Genomic DNA, 6,000 nt, shown 5'->3' on the forward strand with positions numbered 1-6,000 from the left:
CCTTGGTCCAACCTTGAACTCTTGGACGTCTTCCTGCCTCAGGCTCCCAAGTATTAGGATTATAAGTCTCACAGGTTGGGCAGCTGTGGCCCTCCTTTATGACCCAGCAACAAAAAGTTTATCTCTGGGCATGGGGTAAGAGACAGAGATCTTTTGCTCTCTATATATTGCAAATGCCCTGCCACATGGGTTATTGTGTTCATTGTCACCACTGCCTCTGTGTGTGTGTGTGTGTGTGTGTGTGTGTGTGTGTGTGTGTGTATCACACAGCTCATTTTATATACACATATTGGATTAAGCACATTTCCAGGGTCACTCAGCAGGCTCATGGCTTTCCTACCCAAGAATCCAGGGCTCCTCTCAGAACTTGGTCAGGCCTCCGTCAGCCTCATCTATTTGGCGTGCTGTCAAGCACCTTGGTTGACTAGAACCTGCCCCAGTTTTGACAGATTCCTCTGTGCCCAAGGTGAGACTTAGGGTAGCCAAATGCCAGGGCTTGAGAATGGTGTCGTATTTATCCAAGCCTAAAATATAACACCAAGCAATCGGCTCTTTCTTCTTGCCCTGGTCAGGGGCATATGTGTGTGTGTGTGTGTGTTGCAAATTTTACTTATTTAAACAAAATTCCATCCACATGGAGGCACAGTGGAGTATTCTTCCTATCCTAAATGTGAAATTATTTTCTTTTGATATCACTGCTCCCCCTTCCTTTTTTTTTTTTTGCTTACACGTCATTGAGGGAGAGTGGTGTGGTACAGTGTAGAGCATATTTAGTGCTGGTTTTGGATATAAGGTCTAAAGATGTACTTACAGATGAAAACACACTTCCAAAGGCCAACACCTCATACTCCAAAGCTCATCCTCTCCTCCTGACTCTGCCAACAGCAGCAGATCTGATGGACTCCACATCTGCCAATCTGCTGTATAGGGACAAAGCCAGAATTCTCTCCCACCAGGGAACCAGCATGCCCTCGGGCTAGGAGCTGTCCCTGCACCTTCAGCTCCTTCAAAAAGGCCTCTAGGAGCTCAGCCTTGCTGCCAAACTGCCATTTCAGAAGCTTTGAACACAAGTCTAGGCCATATGGAAATGGCAGCTCTCACTTTTGTTTTTTCACCATGTGGTCTCCATACTCTAGGCTGGCCTCAGACTCACTATGTGGTAGGTGGTGGTCTTGAACTCCTCATTCTCTTGCCTCTACCTCCCAGGTGCTGGGATTCTAGGCATACATTACCACACCCAGCTTACTCTCCTTTTTATTGGCCTGTGATGTGTTACAAACTAACAGCAAGCCCACAACCAGTTACTGAGTACATAGTGTGTGCCAGATGTTAGTCTAGGAGGAAGGGATTATCTGTATTTCAAGTTTAGTATCGATTTCCTTCTGATATTGATTGATCCATCGATTACCATTCTAGGAGTCAACAGGATCTTGTACCTGCTGCATGAGTGAGGTGCCGCTAAACTACTGCCTCAGACCCTTTTAACATCTTCAAAGTGAGAGTAGGAAGGTACGATGGCCCACACAGGTACTCCCAGGGCTTGGGAGGCAGAGACAGGGTGACCAGGAGACTAAGATCCACCTCAGGTACATTGTGAGTTCAGGCTAGCCTGGACTACATGAGACTGTGCCTCAACTGCCCCTCCCCCCCCATTTCAGGAAAAAAAAACCCCAAAATTAAAAATGAGTGACAACAAAAGAAAACTAGACAAAATGGGAGCAGGTATTGTAAGTAATGTCTCTTCCAGCTGTAGACAGATGGGGCCTATCAGTGTGTCAGCGCCTTCATCATTTGAGTCCATGTATAAACGCATGCACACAAAGCACACAAGAAGGCCGAGTGACGGCAGATTTCTAAGGTCTGAAGAATGATTTTGCTCTATTTTAGCAGGGGAGGGATGTCCCACTGAGTTAGGCCTGGAAGCCCTGGCCTAAGGCCACCTTCCTGTCTCAGCCTTTTAAATAGCTGGACAACAGGCTCATGCTATCGCACCCAGCTCGAAGAAATCTTTCATTTGAAGCAAAGTAAAAAAAAACCACAAGGGTTAGGAAGGCACGGTGTCATGGTGTAATTGGAAGCACTTTTTCTTCCTTAGGTAAAATAATGACTCAAAAAATTTGCTGGCGCGTTGTACAACACAGTGACCACAGTTAATAGCATTGCATTATGTCCCAAAATTGTCAAGAGAGTAGATACTCATACCACAAAAATGATTAAGTATATGAGGTAATGCGTATGTTAATTGTCTCATTTGAGCTATTCACCAATGTCTACAGATTTCATGCCCAATTTTGTTCCTGAGACAAGCCGTAAGTATATAACCAGAGTGGTCCTGGAAAACTCACTGTGTAACCTAGTCTGGCCTTAGACTTGTGGTAATCCTCCTGCCTCAGCTTCTCGAGTGCCATCATTTCCAGTGTGTACCATTGTACATGGATGAAAATGTATCATTATTTGTCAACTAAAATAAAAAACATCACGATCATGTGAGGGCTTACAGTGAGATCCAGGTTAGCCTGGATACATAGTAAAACCCCATTTTTAAAAAAGCAAAATTATAAGATAATATTACTCAATAAGTAAAAAAAAAAAAAAAATAGAAAAGGCTGTAACTCAGTTGCCTAGCATTCAGAAAACCGGAGATCAATCCTCAGTATGCCTGTAATCCCAGCCAGGAGTATAGGAAGTTCCAGGTCATCCTTGGTTATAGACTGAATTTGAGGCCAGTCTGTGATACTTGTGATCCTGACTCAAGAAAGAGAGAGAAGAAAAGAAAGAAAGAAGGAAGGAAAAAAAAAAGAAAGGAAGAAAGAAGAAAGAAAATGTCTTAGTTACTTTTATAACATGGTGCTAAAACACTGTGACTAAGGCAATGTATAAAGTGTTTGGTTTTGGGGGTTTATTGTTTCAGGGGATTAGAATCCGTGATCATTATAGGGGAAGCATGACAGTAGGAAGGTGGGCACGGTGCTGGAGCAGTAGCTAAGAGTCCCAAAGCCCGCCCCCAACAGGGACACACCTACGTCAGCAAGGCCACGCCTTCTAATGTTGCCACTTCTCATGGACCAAGCTTTCTGACTTAGGAGTCTCTGGGGCCATTCCTATTCAAACCGCCAGACCTTTTTCTTCGGCGTTTCTACTCTGTCCCTTCCCTTTCTCTCCATTCTCTTTTCCTGTCTCATTCCCTTTCTTTTCTTTTTTGTAGTTTTGAGACCAAGTCTTCTTATGTGTTCCAAGCTGGCCTATAATCCAAGCAGGAGAATAGTATCAGCCAGAGAGTCAATAGTGAGTCTCTCTCTCTCTCTCTCTCTCACACACACACACACACACACACACCACACTCATTCACAGAAATATTTAAATGTATTCACAGAAATACTTAAATAAAACCATATTAGGAAGAACTATATAACCACTTTATAGTTTGGAGATAGAAAGTTCTTTTTTGAATATTTTGTAAAAATAAAGAAGTTTTAATAAACAGATTTAATCATAAAGCATTTAAAGTTAGTTTATGTAAGAGGAAATCTACCACAAATTAAAGGGAAGAAACCAAACATGGGGAAAATGCTTGCAGTATGGTGGATGAAAACTCCTTTGCTTCAAATTGTCATGAAAAATTTAATATTAAAGTGCTAAGAGTACATGAAGTGCCAATTACTGAAAGAAGGAAGGAAGGAAAGAAGGAAGGAAGGAAAGGAGGAAGGAAGGAAAGAAGGAAGGAAGGCATACCAACAGCGTTTGTAAGGTATGGTCTTTATGCCAGACAAGGTGGCTGTTCTGATTAGCTTTCACTATCAATTGGCAGTCTAGAGTCATTTGAGAGGAGAGGTCTAACTGAGGCTTACACAGGATTGGCCTGTGGGCATGTCTCTGGGGGACTGTTTTGATTGCTAGTTAATGCAGATAGATTCAGTCCACGGTGGGCAGCACCATCGATAGGCAATGCTAGCTTCGGGGGGAAAAGCCAGCCAACAAGCAACATCCTCTATGGTTTCTACTGTACTTCTTGCCTGTGCAGTGAGTTCCTTCTTTGGGCAGAGGTGATGCAGTGTCCCTCGGTGATGACCTGTGACCTGGAATTGTAAATTGAAAAAAAAAGCGTTTTTTTCCCCCAAGATGCTTTTGTTCAGCGTGTGTTTATCACAGCAACAGGAAGGAGAGTGGATGAGTGCTCATGTCTACAGTCCCAGCACTGAGGCTGAGACAGGACTGCTACGAGATCGAGGCTAGCCTGAACTATACAATGTGTTTCAGGCCAGAGTGTGGGCTACAGAGCAAGACTCTTTCTCAGGAAATTTAAAAAAACAAAACAAAACAAAAACAAAAACAAAAACAAACCAAACCAACCAAACAAAAAGCAAAACAAAAAACCAAAAGCAAACAAAAGCTAGGAATGATGGCACATCCTTGTAATCTTGGCACTTGGGAGGCAGAGGCAAAGGAACCATTGCTAGTTCAAGGCCAGCTAGGAGTACATGGTGAGACCCTGTATAGTGCAGTTATACTGGTTGTGAAGAGATATGGAAGCCACATAGTCTATAGTTACCGGTGAACCAGTAGCACTGACAAAAGAAGAGAAGGAGGAGAAAAGGAGGCAAATATATGCCTCTAGTATATTCTGGTCCAATCTTTTGGGAGGATGATGTTGCAATTTGAACCTGTAGAGAAATTAAAATGACCTTAACCTTGACTGCTAGGCAGGCACTCTGGGGACAAATTTCAGAATAGGCAGAAAGCACTGGGTCTTTGGATGCGATTGGAAACACATGTTGTTTGCTGTGTGAGTCTGTTTGTTTCTCCAGCCTGGTCAGAGCTAAGCCTTATTCCCAGGGGTGTATTCAGACTTTAGCAAAATGCCAAGCAGAGAAATGGGAGTGTTTCATGTCTGGGTAAAGAAACAGACAGAAGACAAAGAAATAAAGAGAGGATTCTGTTGTGGATGGAGAATGCAGATACTGCCTACAGCTCCAAGCACACAAGCGGGGTGCTGACAGCCCTGGGATAGCGTGGCCACTGCCTCACACCTCCTCGGCTCTGGGCACAGACTAAGATATGAGCTGATTACTTTCTGGACTTCAGGAAGCCCAACATTAAAAGAAAAACCTGGGGCTGTGGATACAGCTCATCTGTAGTGTGCTAGAAGCCCTGGGTTCAATTCCCAGCACTAGCTTGAGAGGTGGAGGCAGGAAGATTAGAAGTTCAAGGTCATTCTTGGATACATAGTGAATCCTAGCCTAGAATTCATGAGACCCTGTTTCAACAACAACAACAACAACAACAACAACAAACCAAACCAAGAAGAACAACAAACCTCAAATACAAAAATTGGATAAACCAGGCACGGTGGTCCATGGCTTTAGTCCCAACTCTTGGGAAGTAGAGGCAAACAGATGTCTGTGAGTTCAAGGATAACCTGCTCTAGGAAGAGAGTTCCAGGACAGCCAGAAATGTGTAGAGCATCCCTGTCTCAAAAACGAACCAAACAAACTGTGCACACACAAAACAAAACAAAAACGGACTGAACAGCAATTCCAACTCTCCCAGCAGGAATGAGGGCTTGGCTCACTCGGTCATCTTACCAATACTGAGGCTTCCAGACTTTTCTATTTCAGTCCTTCACTGTGCAGAGTCTGAGTGTGGGCTGAATTCAAATGTCCTTTATGCCCTCTTTCAGATAGATGTTTATTGGCCTTTTGAATATACAGTTGTGCCTATGGATCTGTAGGAGATGGAACTCAAGACCCTGCAATACCAGAAATCTGTGGATGCTTTCCGCCCTTGCAGAAAATGTGTAGAATTTGCATATTTCTAGCACACCTTCTGTTTCGCTTTCTGTCCCCTGGTGGCTTACCTACGACACTCTGTGCAGTGTAAATGTTAGATAAGTAGTTAGTACCCTGGATACATTAGGAAGTAGCAATGTGAAGAGGTCTGCGTTTAATTAGCTCCGAGACATCCTTTTAAAAAATCTCTTGGCCCATGAGATGGCTTGGCAGG

The sequence above is a fragment of the Acomys minous genome (genome assembly GCF_964271855.1).
Source record: "Acomys minous genome assembly, chromosome: 1".
In the NCBI taxonomy this organism is placed as follows: Eukaryota; Metazoa; Chordata; class Mammalia; order Rodentia; family Muridae; genus Acomys; species Acomys minous.